We start from the raw sequence: 20,320 nt of genomic DNA on the forward strand, positions 1-20,320 counted from the left end.
CTCTAAATTATTAATGTTTTAAAATCCACTGCCTGCAGACTGATTTGCTTGTTGGTTCACTTGTCATATCCTTCCAACTTTGTCTTTTCTACTAAATATGTAGCCCTTTTTGGTGTCTGATTTTTTTTTTTTTTTTTTTTTTTTTGGTTGAGACGGAGTCTCGCTTTGCCGCCCAGACTGGAGTGCAGTGGCCAGATCTCAGCTCACTGTAAGCTCCGCCTCCCGGGTTCACACCATTCTCCTGCCTCAGCCTCCCGAGTAGCTGGGACTACAGACGCCCGCCACCTCGCCCGGCTAGGTTTTTGTGTTTTTTAGTAGAGACTGGGTTTCACCATGTTAGCCAGGATGGTCTCGATCTCCTGACCTTGTGATCCGCCCGTCTCGGCCTCCCAAAGTGCTGGGATTACAGGCTTGAGCCACCGCGCCCGGCGGTGCCTGGATTTATATGGAGGTCTCAGACTCAGTTCCCGACTTTGTCAGGTTCAAATCCTATTAGTCAGTTAACCAGAAAGATTCTAGATCCGCAGCATTGCTGAGCAGATTCCCAGGAATGTGTCAGAGCATTTCAAAATCCCCTCTTGACATCTCATTCCTAGCTTTTTAAAAAAGTATTTTGATTTTCCTATTGATTGCCCCAATTCCTATTTACTACCTCAGGCAGCCACAATGTTAACTAACGAAGCTCTAGGTTTTTGGTTTTGGCACACTTCCGGGGCATCTCTGGCTTCTGTGTTGACTGATGACTTTAGTTTCACCTCTAGATTGTGTGTGCATGTGTGTAATCATTTTGTACTTCCTTCACATTTTGTGAGTTCGGAAATATATTTAAAAGTGTATTTGGGGTCAGGCATGGTAGCTCATGCCTGTAATCCCTTTGGGAGGCTGAGGTTGGAGGATAACCTGAGGTCAGAAGTTTGAGACCAGCCTGACCAATGTGGCGAAACCCCGTCTCTACTAAAAATACAAAAGGTAGCCAGGCATGGTGGCATGTACCTGTAATTCCAGCTACTAGGGAGGCTGAGGCAGGCGAATCACTTGAACTTGGGAGGCAGAGGTTGCAGTGAGCCAAGATCACACCACTGCACTCCAGCCTGGGCAACAGAGCAAGACTCTGTTTCAAAAAAATAAAAAATAAAAACAAAACTGTATTTGGAAGTGATGTCAGTAAAAACAGCAAGCTAGGAACCTTAAAAAATTCCTTTATTCATAAAAACAGCTGGGAAAAATAAAAGCAACTTTTTCAGAACTCTGGAAAATATCCAAAGGCTTTCCGCAATCTTGGGAGCATTTATTCAAGAACATAGGCTGAATTTTGGTGGGAATAGTGAGCTTTGTAGTGTTCTTACTTTACGCTCATCATATCCTCCCGGCTCCATGGTAGACTTGAAAACCAACATCCTACAATCTTGTTGAAAAACCAGCTCCTGGGAGCCATAGAAAGAAACAAAAGGGGGTTGGGACTCATTCAAAGCCTTATTCCCAGAGAAACGTCATTATGTGACCTGACTAGGAGGTCCCAGGAAGACCCCACGCACAAGACTATCTTTATTTGGCTTGACTTAGAGCTCCCCCAGCCTTTGTTCATGTCTGTTGAAGACAATCAGAGGCAATTGCTGAATGTAATGGCTACCTGGGGTATAGATAAGTTGAGATACACAATATGCTAACAAAAATGTAAACAAAGGCCAGGCACGGTGGCTCGTGCCTGTAATCCCAGCACTTCAGGAGGCCGAGGCAGGTGGATCATGAGGTCAGGAGATCGAGACCATCCTGGCTAACACAGTGAAACCACGTCTCTACTAAAAAAATTACAAAAAATTAGCTGGACATGGTGGCAGGCACCTGTAGTCCCAGCTACTTGGGAGGCTGAAGCAGGAGAATGGCATACACCTGGGAGGCAGAGCTTGTAGTGAGCTGAGATCACACCACTCCAGCCTGGGTAAGAGTGAGACTCCATCTCAAAAAAAAAAAAAAAAAAAAAAAAAAAAAATAAACAAAACAAAAGAAAATAAAGAAAAAGACAGATACTGAGAGTACAAACCTGCTTGCTGTCAGAAGACATTTCTGTTCGTGTCTTCCACCTACAAATTTAATGTCTTTTCCGTCTCAACTAAGTACTTGTCATGCACTGTAGCTGTAACTTTTGCAGCTTTTGACAGCAAAACGGGCACAAGTTTCTTTGTTCTTCTTCACAATTTTACGAGTAGAGGATTTGTCCTTACTGTAAATCTTAGCAACCTCAGACTATAATATTTTTCTTATGATGTCAGAGACGTTCACGTTTTCACTTAAAGGAAGCACGCCATGGCTTCTCTCTGGCATACCCAAATCGCCAGGATAGTTACCGCTGCATATTGGGGCAATTATGAAGTGAAATAGGGTTACTTGTGTACCACCCCTATGATGCCATGACAGTTGGTGTGATCATCAAGATGGCTACTAAGGGTCTAATGAGACATTAATCAAGAATTCTATATGTAGCAAAAATATCCTTCAACATTGAAGGAGAAACATAAGGCATTAAGTATCTTAGGACATTTAAGACATTCCTTGGTAAACAAAACTAAAAAAAATTTGTTGCTTGAAGACATCTCTATATGAAATACTAATGGAAGTCATTTAGGCTGAAATGAAAGAATACTAGGTAGTAACTCAAATCCACATGAGGAAATAAAGAGCTGAGAAAGAACTATATGAGTAAATATAAAAGTCAGTATAAGCGTAAAGCACTTCTCATAAATGGGTTGATGAACATAGAGTATATGAAGATATGGTTTATATGACATTAATAGCACGATGGAAGAGAGAGGGAATGGAGCTACATAGGAAAAAGTTTATGTATACTGTCGTAATTAAGTTGGTATTAATATGCACTACTTAGTTATAAATCAACATGCTAATTGCAATATCCAGGGCAACCACTAAGAAAACAACTCAAAAATGTAGTAAAAGAAATGACAAGGAAATAAAAATTGTATACTATAAAACTATTTAGCATAAATCTTACTTTATCAATGATTGTATTAAGTGGAAATTTCTCTCCACTTAAAAGGAAGAAATTTGCAGAATGAATTAAAGGACATGATCCTACTATATGCTGTCTATAAGAGACATATTTTAGACCAAGACTCAAATAGATTAAAAGTAAAAGTATAGAAAAAGATAAAACAAGCAAACAGTAACCAAAAAACTAACTAGCTAAATAAATAAATAAATAAAGAGATGGAAGCATGATTTAAAAAATCAGAAAAAAAAAGACTTAAAGGCAAAAATTTTTTATTAACAACAAAGGACATTTTATAATAATAAGAGGATCGATCTATCAAAAACATATAACAGAGCCCCAAAGTACGTGAAGAAAAAATTGACAGAATTGAAGGGAGAAACAATTCAGCAATAATAGTTGAGGACTTCAATTCCCCATTTTCATTAATAGCTAGACAATTGGGCAGAAAATCAATAAGAAAATATAAGACGTGAGTAATACTATAAACCAACTAGATTTAACAGATATCTGTAGCGTTCTCCAACCAACAACAACAGAGTATACAATCTTTATAAGTGCACATGGAACATTCTCCAGGAAAGACCATATGCTAGGCAATAAAACAACTCTCAATAAATTTTAAAAGATTTAAATCATATGAAGCATGTTCTCAACTGCAATAAAATGAAATTGGAATAGTAAGAGAAGGAAATTTGGGAAGTTCACAAATACATGGAAATGAAACAACGTACTCTTAAATAATCAATTGGTCATAGAAGAAATCCAAGAGAAATCAGAACATATTTTGAGATGAATGAAAACAAAAATTCCACATCTCAAAACTTAAGGAATGCAGCTAATGCCGTGCTTAAAGGGAAATTTGTAGGTGTAAATTCTTACATCAGAAAGGAAGAAAGATCTCAATCAATAATTCAACTTTCCACCTAAAGAAACTAGAAAAAGAAGATCAAACTGAAACCAAAGCAAGTAAAGCAAGGATATAATAAATGTTAGAGTGAAAATAAAAAAAATAGCAAGCAGAAAAACAATAGAGAAAATAAACGAAACCAAAGTTATTTGAAAAGATCAACAAAATTGATAGCTTAGCTAGCCTGATCAAGAAAAAAAAGAACTCAAAAATGGGATAAATAACTTAGGTTAGGTAAATAATTAACAACGACAAAAAACCTAAACCCTTAGATAATCTAGTAAAGATTATGAAAAACCAACAGCTAACATTAAAGTTAGTGGTGAAAGTCTTAAATCTTTTCTCCTAAAATGAGGAACAAGACAAGGATACCTGCTTGCTTTTTCTATTCAACATTGTACTGGAGATTCTAGCCAGGATAATTAGACAAAAAACAGAACAAAACCAACCACAAAAAAGAAAACGCATCTAGATTGGAATGGAAAAAGTCAAACCCTATTTTTTACAGATAAATAATGTTGTATATAGAAAATCTAAAGAACCTACAACAACAACAGCAAACCTGCTGGAGCAACAATTGAGTTCACAAAAGATACAAGATCAAATGTGCAAAAAATCAGTTATATTTAGAAACACTAGCGATGAGTCGGCTCAAAATGAAATTAAGAAAGTAATTTTATTTACAATAGCATTAAAAACAAGACTAAAACAAAAATGTAAGACTACACAACATTATTGAAAGTGATTGGGCCGGGCGCGGTGGCTCAAGCCTGTAATCCCAGCACTTTGGGAGGCCGAGACGGGCGGATCACGAGGTCAGGAGATCGAGACCATCCTGGCTAACACGGTGAAACCCCGTCTCTATTAAAAATACAAAAACTAGCCGGGCGAGGTGGCGGGCGCCTGTAGTCCCAGCTACTCGGGAGGCTGAGGCAGGAGAATGGCGGGAACCCGGGAGGCGGAGCTTGCAGTGAGCTGAGATCCGGCCACAGCACTCCAGCCTGGGCGACAGAGCGAGACTCCGCCTCAAAAAAAAAAAAAAAAAAAAAAAAAAAAAAGAAAGTGATTAAGACCTAAATATATGGATACACATTCTGTATTTATGGAATGGAAGACATTACTATTAAGATGACAGTACTCCACAAATTGATCTACATATTCAAGTCAGTTCCTATCAAAATCCTAGCTTCTCTTTTTGCAGAAATTGACTTGCTGATCTAAGATTCATTTGAAAATGCAAGGGACTCTGAATAACCAACACAATCTTTTTTTTTTTTTTTTTTTTTGAGTCTTGCTCTGTCGCCCAGGCTGAAGTGCAGTGGCCCAATCTCAGCTCACTGCAAGCTCTGCCTCCCGGGTTTACGCCATTCTCCTGCCTCAGCCTCCCAAGTAGCTGGGACCACAGGCACCCGCCACCTCGCCCGGCTAGTTTTTTGTATTTTTTTTTAGTAGAGACGGGGTTTCACCGGGTTAGCCAGGATGGTCTCGATCTCCTGACCTCGTGATCCGCCCGCCTCGGCCTCCCAAAGTGCTAGGATTACAGGCTTGAGCCACCGCACCCGGCCCCTATTTTTTCTTATACTCAAAATTTTAATTGACACATAATAAATTGTACGTATTTATGAGGTACAATGTGATGTTTCAGTACCTTTTACCTTGTGTAATGATCGAATCAGGGTAATTAGCATATCCATTGCCTTAAATATTTACCGTTTCTTTGAAGTAAGAACATTCAAAATCCTCTCTTCTAGCTAGAATATGAGCGTGTTTTAAATGTACAACTCTTTGTTTTCTCACAATCCTATAAAATGAAAGCTTGAGTCAATGAAGTATCCCCCCAAGTCCTATCAACCTTGTCTATTTTAGTGAAATTTAATATTGTCTAGAAAACACTAGACAAACATAGTTATTCAGAGAGAATAACTGAGCCCTCTGATTATTCTCTCTAATCCACAAAGGAAGCTGAACACTTGATGTAAACTTCATCAGAGTAAATGAGAAGAATCCCCTCCATTCCTTACAAAAGAAAAAATAACTGGAGAGAGAGTCTCTGCTCTGAGGTTATTATCCTGTGGTCTTTGCTTTTGGTACATTCCACCCCACCCCATGCCCTTCTCCCTTGTCTTTAATGAGTATCTGTATATATGGCAGAACAGCATGTTTTTAAGTCTCTGCAGTCTTGGGCCAAGCTCGTTCTATGCCCCACTCTACAAGAATCGCAAGAGCACCAGGATTCTGTTTGGGGTTGCCATGGACACAGAGTTCTTATTACAGAACTGACTTATTCTCAATACGAGGTAAAGACTTAGAGGTGAGGGTCTCTGAGCAAGGGAGTCCCACCCCATCCTCTGCCCTCTCTGTTGGCTCATGTTGTCCTCTCATCCTCATCAGGAGAATTAAAATCATGTAAAGTTTTGGTGGGGGAACTAGACGGTGATCTCTGGGACCCATAGACAGGAAAGTTTGCTTACACCCAGCTGGGGGGAACACTAATTGTCATTCCTTTCCCCTCCCGGGGACCTTACAGAGTCCCCTTATCCTCAGGGTACTGGGGGACAACCAGTGGGTATAGGGCCAAATAGCAATAACCTTGTTACTTGCCAGGAATTGGGTAAAGATTTGATTTAATGAGCTTGATTTTGGGAACTAAAAAATGAAAAAAGGAAAAGCCATCATTCTGAAAGGCAACAGGAGAGAAAACTGCTAACAGGATCTTGATTGAATTTCTCCCTCTTAGAGAATGTTGTACCGAAGACACAAGACCCGAGACTTGTGTTATTCTAGCAGCTGAACTGACCCCAGCGTCCTCTGAGCGGCCGTGGCGCCGGAAGCACTCTGGCCTACAGGTAAGCAGGTCCGGGGCTCACAGGGAGAGGCTCCCAGAAACCCAGCTCTGCCTTGGGTTGCCCTGGTCCACGTCCAAAGATCTGCCTGGGCCACGTCTCTGGAGCACAAGGTGGTAGACTGAGAGCTTTGATATTTCTACTACTACTGCAGATGAGCTGGTATAACCCCGAAGCTATGGAATTTGCTGCTGTCTGTGACCCAGCAAATGGAAATAGAAATAGAAAAATAATTAGATAGAAAAACAATAGAAATAGAAAACATTTAAAAAATAAAACAAACCTCATTCTATGCCTGGTAATGTCCTTAAAAATACGACATTTTAGGCAGTGTAATAATATGCGTATACTGGTCACTTTAATCTTTCCTACAGGAGGGGCTGGTTGCCCTAACGGTGAATGCTCTGTTCAAGGAACAGAGCTGGTGTTCAGCTCGGGAAGCCACTCCACAGAGATGGCCACCAAAAGGGCTTCAGCGGTCCCATCTCAATTAACACCTGAAACTTTGCTAGTGAAACCTCAGCACACTCTTAGAGAATCCTAGTTTTTATCAGCAGCAAAAAAATGTGTGCGATCAGTTTCTTAAACTTATTTAAACATTTGAAAAGTTAGAAAATTGTGGCAAAGAGCATTAATTCTTGAGTCTGGGGAGTGTATTACTTTGATGAGAATGTTTGTGTATTTGAAGCTAAAGTATGTATCAGTTTATATTTCCACATACTGACTTTTATGGCATAATATATGGTATAGACAGCAGGTTGTCTAAAAACCAATATTTGCAATATGCTGAACATTCAGCATGGTTTTATGAAGCCGACAGAGTGGAGTGTATTTTGCATGTGTCGTAACTTGCAGATGAGGAAATAAAGTTGTAGAGAGATTAAATTAGCCAAGCCAGGGGTTTCGGTGCTAGGAAGTCTTGATTTTGTAAAATATAGCCATATAACTTAAAAAAAATGAATCCAGACAAATAGAAAACAAAATCGTTCTAAACATATAATCTACTTTAAGTTCACAAAATGTCTTAAACATAATTTAGGCTGTGCTTGACTTAACCTACTTGTTTATTTCCTACCAAGGATGAGCAGGAACTAGCCATTGATATCGAAACATTCATTATTCTTACATTTTTTTTCTTTTTTTTGTGTCCTGTCTCTCTCTCTTTCTCTCTCTCTCTCTCTCTCTCTCACACACACACACACACACACACACACACACATGCACTCTCTCAGAAGTACTAGTACTGTACCCTGAAATTGTTTCTTTAGTTCTTGTCAAAATTCCTCTGATTTTATTTTTCATGTCCTGAAATACTGTCGAGATTAACATCCTGATTGCCTTCCAGAATATCTGACTTTATTTTTTGTATGTGCTTTTTACTCTTTGGTAGAGTTATGGATTCATTAACAGATCCTACTGTATGCTCTGACAGCTATGACCACAATGGGTGAGTTGACTGATCTAAGTGGTGAAAAATATGGGGAGCATCAATGGCAATAACAGCTTTCTATAAGAGACTTTAAGCATCTTTGGGTAACATTGTTTTTGAACCAGAGTGGAAAAAATAAGATCCAGTCAGAAGAGGGACACTTGGTACTCAAAGATTCTTTGTGACCCTTAGTCATTAGTAGCCAAAACCCTTAGGAAACTATCAGAATGCCTGTGTATGAGACTCTCTCCAGAGCAATGCAAGAGAGGAGAGAATCCTCCTTGGAGAAAGAAGGTGGTAGCATTGGACAGGCAGCAGAGGAGCCCTCAGCAGAAAGAAAGGAGCTAAGAGACCCTATATCTGTCCCTCACCCTTCAGAGCTGGTACCCCAAACTCAAAGCCATCATCACATTGGATGGAGCCCCTGCCTCAGGTTTAGTCCCTTGATCCTATTTGAGGGGAAGCAAAGATATCTGCAACTCACGAAGAGCATGAAGGTGGTGGAGGGACTTGAGAATTAGGAAATCAAAATGGGCAAGAACAACATGTGCCTACAAATGGAACATGCATTTGAAGCAAATTTAAGTTAAATTTGCTGTCACACACGAAGACCAGGTTCAGTAAGAAAGAATTGTATTTAAATCTTGATTCATTAAACTTTTTTGAGAGTCCTAAACAATTTTTATTACCAACACATAAAGACCTCTTTCTAGAGAAAAATGAAGTACCAGGTACCAAAGAACAGATTTACATGAGAATTTTTAGAGACAACACATTGTGTTTTGTAGCGCAATCATAGCCAATTTGAACCAAAAAAAAAGTAGTGTATGAATTTACGTTGTTTCTTGCTACTTACCTTTCAATCCTTTGCACTGATCCCAGTGAATTGACATCAGAAATCTGTGCTGGAGCCAACATTGAAAGGTGATGTCATAATATATATTGGAGATGGGAAGAATTCAGGTTTGTGAAATTCAGTCTCAGAATTATTCATGGGAAACCCGGACACTGATTCTAAAATTCTTTCTAAAAAGTTAGGTCTTAAGTAAGGTAACAAATGTTAAATATAGAGTTTCTTGGACACTGTTTCTAAAGTACTGGTAGTTTCAGCTTCTGTATGTAACATCCTTTTCTTTTTGGGTCTAGTCGGATACAAGATAAATAGATCACAAGAAGTCTGTTTCTTCTTCCTAGCTGAGTTGACTAGTCGCCAAAACTTTTAGACACCCGTTGGATTGCCTGTGTATGAGACTCTGCCAGGTTGGGCTATATCAGTTTCTAGGGCTGCTTTAACAAAGTATCACAAACCAAGTGGCTTAAACAAAAATTAATCAGCTCATAGTCCTAGAGGCTAGAAATCTGAAATCGAGGTTGTCAGTAGGTTTGGCTTTTTATGAGGGCTGTAAAGAAGAATCTGTTTGATACCCTCTTTGCTAGCTTTTGCTGGTTGCTGGCAATCTTTGGCATTCCTTCGCAGGTAGACTCATGTCTGGAGTAAATGTAGCTATTTGACCAAAAGTGTAAGTCCAAATTATATTTGTATCTGAATAATATGCTTTTATAATTCCTCAGCCCACAGCCAACTGACTTGACAGTAGTAACCTATGATAGAGCCACCCATGACATGTGAGTTAAAAAAACAAATATTTATATACATGTAAGTGTATATATACATATATACACATAAATACATACTTCTATCAACATACAAGCATGCATACACATACACACACAGAAACAAAACAATGAAAGAGAAGTTGGTATTTGTAAAATTCACTGTCAGGCATATCCTTGGAAATACAGAGTATCTTTGACACTATGTCTAAATCTTCTCACTGTAGGATCTATAGATAACTTTCTATTTTTTTTTTCAGACCAAATTGGATGAAAGAGGAAGAAGTCATGAAAGGGATGCTTCTTCCTTTTAGTATATTTGTCACTCTAAGTTATTAGTATTCAATCCCTTAGGAATCATTGAAGTTTCCTATTTATGAGACTCTACTACTGCTAGAGTGGGCCAAAGGGAGAGAGAATCCTGTTTGGAGCAATGGGGAGGTAACAGGTGACAGGGAGCAGTGAAGCACTCATCAAAAAGAACAGAGCTCATGAAACCTTAATGGGCTCCTCACCCTCTAGAGTTCTACCACCGTGTGAGGCTGGTGCCCCAAACCAAACCCAAACCCACAATATTTTGTAGGGAGTTCCTGACTCAGGCCTACAGCTACATGGTCATATCTTCTGGGCAGGAAAGACAGCCATGATGGGTGAAAGTAAGGAAGTGACAGAGGGACTTAGGAATCAAAAATTTAGGTGGGGTAAGAGGCATGTTTCCTTACAGGCTGCAGTTACATTAGAAATAAATGCCACTGGCGAGGCATGGTCGCTCATATCTGTAATCCCAGCACTTTGGGAGGCCAAGACAGCTAGATCAGTTGAGGCCAGGAGTTTGAGACCAGCCTGACCAACGTGGCAAAACCCTGTGTCTACTAAAAATACAAAAATTAGACAGGCATGGTGGTGCATGCCTGTAATCCCATCTACTCAGGAGGCTGAGGCAGAAGAATTGCTTGAACCTGGGAGGCAGAGGTTGCAGTGAGCCAAGATCACACCACACTCCAGCCTCTGTGAGAGTGAGACTCTGCCAAAAAAAAAAAAAAAAAAAAGATACATCTAGTTCGAATTAGTGAATACACATGAATATTTAAATATCAACCAGATAGTACATTATAGAGTAACTGTAGCTGTTTGATCCAAAAAGTAAGTTTAGAATTACATGTGTGTCCAACTATCTACTTTTATATTCCTTTAGCCTGCATACAGATGAATCGACATCAATAACCTATGATACAACCACCAATGAACTGTGAATTATAAATTATATATACACAAATATGTAAAGAACTATATATGTAAAGAAATACATATGCATACTTCTGTCTCTAGACACACAAACACAGGGAGAGAGAGAGAAAAGAGAGAGAGAGAAACAACAGAGAAAGATGAAGATTATGTGCTTTACTCTCAGGATCATCCAAGGCCATACAGAATGTCTTTTACACTGTTTATAAATCTCACTATAGGCCCTGCAGGTCCCACATCCAACTTTTTGATTAAATTGGATAAAAAGGAACAGGTCAAAAAAGGGAAACTTCTTGTTATTGTCTTGTCACCCTCAGTAGCAGGCACATACTTGGGAAAGTCAGATTTCCTGTATATGAGACATACTAGAGTGGCCAAGGGAAGAAAATCCTATGCAGAGCAATGAGCAAGTAGCAGTGGGCAGGGAGCAGTGGGCAGGGAGCAGTGGGCAGGGAGCAGTGGGCAGGGAGCAGTGGAGCCGTGAGGGGAAAACAGCAGAGCTAATGGCCTGGCAGGGTTCCTCACACCCAGAGCTCTACCACCATGTGAGGCTAACAATACAAGCCCACACCCGTCACCACATTGTACGGAGCAGTTTCCTGACCCTGTGTGAGAGCAGAGAAGACACCTGTGATGGTGAAAACAGGGCACTGATGAAGGGATTTTAGTATGAGGAGATGAGATGAGGTAAAAGGAATTTGTATGTAGAACCTGCAGCTGAATTTGAATTAAAGTAAACCCCCAAATGCTTACTTTGTGCTTCATTCAACTGTAGCAACTAAACATCACTTGTGAGTAATTCATACCTGAAAGTGAAGTCTAGAATGTCATATTGGTGTTGGACTATATATACATATATATGTAAATTCTATAGCACTGCCAAGTCTAAATTCAAATCAAGGCCGGGCACGGTGGCTTAAGCCTGTAATCCCAGCACTTTTGGGAGGCCGAGACGGGTGGATCACGAGGTCAGGAGATCGAGACTATCCTGGCTAATACGGTGAAACCGTCTCTACTAAAAAATACAAAAAAACTAGCCGGGCGAGGTGGCAGGCGCCTGTAGTCCCAGCTGCTCAGGAGGCTGAGGCAGGAGAATGGCATAAACCCAGGAGGCGGAGCTTGCAGTGAGCTGAGATCTGGCCACTGCACTCCAGCCTGGGCGACAGAGCGAGACTCCATCTCAAAAAAAAAAAAAAAAAAAAAATTCAAATCAGTATCCTGGAATGGAGCTATCGGTGAACTGTGAGACACAGAAATCAATCAATATAGATATAAGGATATATGAGATAGGAGGAAACAATTATATACCATTTACATATACCTATATGCATTCATATTAAATCAAGGCATGCACCCACAGGTACTGCAGAGAAATATACAGGTTGAGATTAGGGAAGGTTCAAGGGCATTAACGGAAAAACAAAAAACTGTTACACATGTCTACGTGATCTCACTATAGGAAATGAAGGTGCGTTTATGGCTTCTTGAGTGAATTTAGATAAAAGATGACCACATAATAAGAAGAATGATTTTTCTTACTAGTCTGATACTCTGAGTAACAATCAAAAATAATTTTCAGACTGCCTGTATGTGAGACCTTATTACAATGGCTGAGGACAGCAGAGAATCCTCTTTGGAAACAGAAAAGGATAGCGGGGGACAGAGAGTAGTGAAGACCTCCAGAGAAGAGAAAAAAGCTAACAACCCTAGAAATGCTTTTGATCCTGCAGAACTCTGCCACAATACAGGGTGATACTCCAGACTCCAAACACCATCATATTGGATTGTGTCCTTGACTCAGAACTGCAGTTACTTTACCCTACTTGTGGACCGAGAGAGACGATCAAGTAAAGGAGTAATGGAGGGCCTTCGAGGCAGTACATTTAGTGGAATAAGAGGGCTGACAACCTCCACACAAAAGTTTAGTTTGAAATAACTGCCACCACACAGGATGTCAGGCACTGGGACTGAGGACATAACAAAGAGGTTTATTTAAATCTGGAAGCATTATGATTTTCCCTAGCCTAAGGTGTTGATTGCCATCGTATAAATCCTCCTTTCTAATAAAAAAAATGACATTTCAGAACCAAATAGTGCTATACACATGAATAGTCAGAATTTAACTGGTTTATGTGCAGAGTAATGAAAGCGAGTTTTACTGGAAGAGTGAATTTGGAATTGTGTCTCCTGTCTGACTGTGCTCTTTTATCATCCTCCAGTCCACCCACAAATGAATTATCAGGCACGAACCTGGAGGCACATATCAATGAAAGGTGAGTTATGCACACATGTGTCTTTATTTATTTAATTATAACTGAGCGTAGACGTTTTCACACACAGGCACGTAAACAAATATATCCATCCATCCATCCATGCGTCCATCCATACACACTTCTCTCAACACACATCCACTAAGAACCCATGCACACAATGGAAACACACAACAAGGAGACAGATGGACGGACACTTGTGGAGTTTATTCTGAGAAGCCTGCATGGCCACAGAGAGTGGTTTTTCACAGGGTTTCGAATTCTTCTCGTCATAGCCTTTGTAGGTAACATTGCATCCTTTTCTAATGGAGTCATATAGAAAGGAGCAGGTCACAGGAGAGCTGCTGCTTCCTGTTCGTGTATTTGTCACCCTTAGTTCCTAGTAAGCAGCTTCTTAAAGGACTCAGATTTCCTGAGTGTGAGAGCCTGTGAGATTGACAGAAGGGAGGAGAAAATCCTATTTGTAACATGGAGGAGATGGCAGGTGACAAGGAGCAGTGAAGCCCTTGGCAGAAAAGAATGGAGCGAATGGAACATGGACTTGTCCCTCACACTCCAGAGCTCTGTCAGCACATGAGTTTGGTGCTAAAACACAAACAGAAGCACAGCACCTCATTGGATGCAGCCCTTCCTGAGGCCCACAGCTACTCGCCTGTGTCTCCTGGACAGGAAAGACTAGCATGATGGGTGAAAGGAAAGAGGTAATGGAGAGATCCAGGAAGTGGGCCATAGATGGGATTAGAGAGAGGAATGCCTACACAGTGGAGTTGAATTCAAAAGAAATTCACCCACAAAAGTCTGTCGTGCATTGGCCAGCTCCAGTGGTAGAGAGTTTTGGTGAACTCTTGAGTCAGTGAGTCTTAGATAGGTGTAAAGTATGTGCTGCAATCGTATAAAGTATGATGTGTAGGGTAAATGTCATGGCAGATTCCAAAGAACCAAATACACACATGACTTCTATAAGGGTAAGGCAGTTCACAGGTTGAAAAGTACTTGGAAGGTTGGGTGCAGTGGCTCACGCCTGTAGTCCTAGCACTTTGGGAGGCCAGGGCGGGTGGATAACAGGATCAGGAGTTCAAGGCCCACCTGGCCAACATGGTGATACCCTGTCTCTACTAAAAATGCAAAATTAGCCGGGCATGGTGGCGGGTGCCTGTAGTCCCTGCTCCTCAGGAGACTGAGGCAGGAGAATTGCTTGAACCTGGGAGACAGAGTTTGCAGTGAGCTGAGATTGCGCCACTGCACTCCAACTTGGGAGACAGAGCGAGACTCTGTCTCAAAAAACAACAAAAACAAAAAACAAAAGCAATTGGAACTATTTTGAACTGAAAACGCTATGTCTAGGAAGTTGCATGTCTTACTATGTACATTTTAAGTTCTTTGGCACTGCCCTTGGTGTGAATTGAGAGTATCTTCTAGTAGGCTGGCCAGTGCAACATGTGATATAAAGGAATACAGTTATACATGTATCTCTGCCTATACAAAACACATACATACATGCGTTCATACACACAAGAGAGATTGAGTTGGGCTGTTGACTGTCACAAGCATCCATGGGAACAAGGAGTTCCCTGGAAACTATTTCTAGAGTCCTCTTAGAATGAGCTTTGTATGGAATATTCTTTTGTTTTGTGGATGGAGGTAGGAAAACGGGGAGGAACTCATAGAGGGAGGCTTTTTTAGTTAGTGTTTGTCACATTTCCTTTCTGTGAGAATGAGACTGTACTGGTAGCGTGGACCAAGGGAGAAGCGAATCCTGCTTGGAGCGAGAAGGAGATAGGAGTGGAGAAAGATCAGAGAAATGCCAGCAAAAAAAAAAAGAACAGAACTAATAACCTCGGAATTATTTCACACCCTCCAGAGCTCTGCCTTTATGTGAGGCTGACTGCCTTGGCCCATACCCACCCTCACATGGGATGGAGCCCTTGCTTGAGGCCTGCAGCTACTTGGCCGCAACTCTTGGTCTGGAAAGACAACTAGGATGGGTGAAAAGTGAGGAGGTAATTGGAGGTGATAGAGAATGAGGAACTCAGATGCGATTATAAGAAGGGGAACTTACGAACTAAATTTGAACTGAAATTAAATGCTTTCCAGAAATGCTGTTACACATTGAGGTGTAGATACCCTTAATCTGGATGCATCACGAAGCTGTGCTGGAGCTGTCTCTCGGTCCTTGATAAGCTTGGAGAGATGGAGCCTTGCTGTGTGGCCCAGGCTGGAATGACAGCAGTGCAATTACGGCTCACTGCAGCCTTGAACTCCTGGGTTCAAGTGATCATCCCTCGCGGTTGGCCTCCCAAAGTGCTGGGATAACAGACATGAGCCACTGTGCCTGCCCCAACTCACAAATTTATCTACTGGACTTCCCGCCTACAGCCCCAGTGGTCCTAAGCCATGTTCTGGACTTCAGCAGATCCGGATTTAAATTCCTTCACCACTTAAAAACTGTGTGACCTTGGGAAAGTTCCTGATTCTTTTGTGCAAACTCAGTTTCCTATTCTGGAAAATGGGGGTCATAACTACTCTGACCATTGTGAGAATTAAAGATCTTCATGTGCCTCATTCTTGATAATGGCATTCCACAAATAAAACTTTTCTGTCTGGCCTAAAAAAAAATTAAAAATAAAAAAAAAACCTCATTTCTAATAAAAAACAAATGCCATCCTCAGGTCAATTTTAGTGATGTACATACATGTGAATAATTACAGTGTAACTGGGGAAATAACGCATAGTCTAACTGGCTATTTGTTGAAAAACATTACAATTATGCATTGTGTCTGACTCTGACCATATTTGTCCCTTTAGTCCCAACCCAAATGCCCTGGAGGGAGTCATCATTGAGAGAAGCCCCAGTGACAGAATTAGTTATAAAAGATGCACATGGCCAGGTGCAATGGTTCACACCTGTAATCTGAGCACTTTGGGAGGCCGAGGCAGGCAGATACCCTGAGGTAAGGTGTTCGAGACAAGGCTGGCAAACATGGTGAAACCCTGTCTCTACTAAAACCTACGACAACTAGCCAGGTGTGGTGGCAAGTGCCTCTAATCTCAGCTACTCAGGAGGCTGAGGCAGGAGAATCACTTGAACCGGGGGAGGTGGAGGTTGCAGTGAGCCAAGACCACGCCACTGCATTCCACCCTGGGCAGCAGGAGCGAAACTTTGTCACAATAAAGAAATAAATAAATAAGATGTGTACACACACACACACACTGAAACGCACAAACAGTGACAGGGAAAGAGACTGAGATTTAGTGAGATTCACTTTCAGAAGTGTTCAGGATAACACAGAGTGTCTCTGACACAGTTTCTTTCTTTGTCGTCTCACTGTATCACGCATAGATAACTTCCACATTTTTACAGTTGTTTAGAAAAAAAGAAACAGACTACAGAGAGAGGCTCTTGTCTGTTACTGTCTTTTCATTCATTTGTTAGTAGCAGTCAAATGCCTTGGAAACTCTGATTTTCTGTGTATCAGACATACCAGAGTGGGCCAAGGGAACAGAGAATCCTGTTTGGAGTGAGGAGGAGGTAGGAGTGCTCAGGGCACTGTGAAGCCCTCGGCAGAAAGCAACAGAGCTAAGAGCCTTGGAGTTGTTCTCCACCCTCCAGAACTCTGCCACCACGGAGCCTGGAGCTCCAAACCTCAAATCACCATCCTATTTGGATTGCGCTCCTGTGTCAGACCTCTAATTACCTGACCCTTTTTGTGGGACTAGAGAAACCATCATGCTGGGTGAAGGTAAGGAGCTAATGGACGGCCTTTGAAGCAGAACATTGAATGGAATAAGAGGGCCTGACTACCTACAAACTGAGTTGAGTTTGAAATTACTGTCACCACAAAGTCTGTCACACACTGGGACTGAGGTCATAATAAAGAGGTTGACTTAAAATTGCGAAGCATTACTATTTTTCCCCAGGCTATGATTTTGGTTTGTCGTCATATAAATCCTCATTTCTAATAAAGAAAAAAGACATTCCATGTTCCAATAGTGCCATACACATGAATAGTCAGAAATTAATTGCTTTCTGTCTAGAGTAATGAAAGGTATTTTTTCCAAAATATAACTTCAGAACTATGCCTCCTATCTGACTGTATTCTTCTATCATCTGCTAGTCCACAGACAAATGAATTTAAAGGAGCAACCGAGGAGACACTTACGAATGATATGTAAGTAGTAAATGTTTAAATAAAGACATCCATCAGCATAAGTGTGCATAGAAACTATAAACACACACAGGCACATGAGCAAATATATCCATCCATCCATCCATCCATCCATCCATCCATCCATCCATCCATTCCATCCTTCCATCCATCCATCCACACTTCTCTTCAACCACACATACACAAATTAATCCATGCACATCGTGGAACTTAGAACAAGGAGAAAAGAGACAGATGGACATTTGTGGAACTTAGGAGCCTGTCTGGGCATATAGATTTTTTTTTTTTTAATGGAGTTTCCAATTCTTCTCATTGTAGCATCTGCTAGTAACTTTGCATCCTTCTTTGGTGGAGTTGTATAAAGAGGAGCAGGTCATAGGAGAGTTGCTTCCTCCTGTTAGTGTATGTGTCCACCCTTAGTTCCTAGTAAGCAGTTTTTTTTATGGGACTCAGATTTCCTGACAGAAATTAATTGGTTTCTGTCTAGAGTAATAAAAGCTAATTTTTCCAAAAAAGTGAATTTAGAATCGTGTCTCCTAGCTGACTGTATTCTTTTATCATCCTCTAGCCCACACAGCAGTGAATGTAAAGGAGCAGCCCTGGTGTCACCTATCAGTAAAAGGTGAGTTATAAATCCATAAAGACACATGTATGCGTAAGTGTGCATAGAGCTATACACATACACACACGCATACACGAACCATACACAAATAGATCCATCTATCTCCATCCATACTCACTTCTGTCAACACATTTACACAAACAAAACCCATGCACACAATGGAAACACAAAACATGGAGACAGATGGACATTTGTGGAATTTACTCTCAGGAGCCTGCATGGCCATACAGAGTGTTTTTAACAGGGTTTCCAATTCTTCTCACTGTAGCATTTGTAGGTAACCGCATCCTTTTTTGATGGAGTTGTATAAGGAAGTCAGTTCATAGGAGAGCCACTTCTTCCTGTTTAGTGTATTTGTCACCCTCAATTTCTGAGGCAATTTTTTAAGGGATTTGGGTTTTCCTGAGTTTGAGACCCTACCATAGTGTGCCAAGAAAGGAGAGAATCCTATTTGCAACATGGAGGAGATGGCGGCCAATAAGGAGTAGTGAAGCCCTGGGAAAAAAAGAATGGGGCTAATGGATGTGGACTTGTCCCACACCCTCAAGAGCTCTATCCACATGTGAGGTTGGTGCCCAGACCCAACTCAAACCCACCACCTTGTTGGATGCCGCTTTCCTTAGGTGCACAGGTACTTCACTGTGTTTCATGGGCAGGAAAGACTAGCATGATCAATGAAGGGAAGGAGGTGATGAAAGGTTTTCCCAGTCATGTGAAAACCTCTCCTGGAAATAAATCATAAAGGTGTAAGTAATATGGAAAACCTGATTCAAGTTAATTATAGTGTAATGCTCAAGAAAATTTGCAAAAATGAATGAGATTTTATAGAAGGAATAAAAAAGGATTGTGTTTAAATCAGTGGCTGATTAAGGAAACATCTAGGTGAGAATTCTGTAGTTGCTCATGAAGCAATAGTATGTGAGTTTTGTGTGTAGTATTGATTTTTAAGCCAATAAGTAAATCTTTAAAAGAATTTATTTTATAGGACATTGGAGGCATGGGCAAATTAAAATGTATTTCTATTATTATTATTATTATTTTTTGAGACGAAGTCTCACTGTTGCCCAAGCTGGAGCGCAGTGGCACGATCTCGTCTCATTGCAACCTCCACTTCCCAGGTTCAAGTGATTCTCCTGCCTCAGCCTCCTGAGTAGCTGGGACTGCGGTCACGTGCCACCATGTCTGACTAATTTTTTGTTATTTTTCGTAGGAGCAGGGTTTCACTATATTGGCCAGGGCTGGTCTTGAACTCCTGACCTCATGATCTGCCCGCCTCGGCCTCCCAAAGTGCTGGGATTACAGTCATGAGCCACCGCACCTGGCTAAAATGTATTTCTAATATGTACATAGGTTTAATTTATATATAGTTTAATCTTGGATGAATTGACCATTGATAAATGAGTCTTTGTTAATTGTTGGACTTTACTTACTGGGCTTATGTGGGTAGTATTTGCATACCCTCACTTATTATATATGTACGTACTTCATATTTATAGAAAATCTACTTCTTTTGGTACAAAAAATGTATTTGCTAATAGTGTCAAAAAAGAGAAATTCACTATATGTCTATGTACCTTTTTGCTCCATCAGCACTGCCTTCAGTGAAATGACAACAGGTAACACATGAAGGGACTTTCAACAAAAATTTGAGGTTTAAGTAAATAAAAAGCTAGATGTAAACATATATGTAAATACACACATAGACACACACAAAAGCATACATGTAGAAAAGGGAGATTCAGATTTGGGAAGTTCATGGTCTGGAGTATCCATAACACTACAGGTGTTTTAGGCACTGTTTTCTAAAGTCTTATTACTGTAGTATCTGTAGTTACCTTTCTTTCTTTGATCTAGTTGGATAAAAGAGGAATAGGTCTTAAGAGGAATGCTTCTTATTCCTATTCCATTCCTATTCCACTGCTTATTTAGCAGCACCCTGAAACCTCAGGAAAATATGAGAATGTGTGTGTTGTATGACACTCTACTAGAGTAAGCCAAAAGAGGCAACAGTCCTATTTGGAGCAAGGAGGAGGTAACAGTGGACAGGGAGCTGAGGAGCTCTCAACAGAAAAGAACAAAGCTAATAGACCCCTGGTCTCTCTGTCTGTTACCACAGGAGGCTACTGCCCCAAAGATAAACCCACCATCAGATTGTATGGAGGCCCTGCCTTGGGTCTGTAGTTACTTAGCCCTTTCTGAGGGGCAGGAAAGACATCC

General features: G+C 40.8%; 1 long non-coding RNA gene across 1 annotated transcript; it reads left to right on the forward strand.

The window, feature by feature from the left end:
- The first annotated feature begins 5,540 nt into the window (after positions 1 to 5,540).
- Positions 5,541 to 9,957, forward strand: LOC126940536 (uncharacterized). The gene is made up of 3 exons (XR_007720791.1): positions 5,541 to 6,211; positions 6,652 to 6,760; positions 8,148 to 9,957. It is a non-coding gene; the product is annotated as an uncharacterized LOC126940536 (long non-coding RNA).
- The last annotated feature ends 10,363 nt before the right edge of the window (positions 9,958 to 20,320 follow it).

Source organism: Macaca thibetana, chromosome 17 (assembly GCF_024542745.1).
Source record: "Macaca thibetana thibetana isolate TM-01 chromosome 17, ASM2454274v1, whole genome shotgun sequence".
NCBI classification, from domain to species: Eukaryota; Metazoa; Chordata; class Mammalia; order Primates; family Cercopithecidae; genus Macaca; species Macaca thibetana.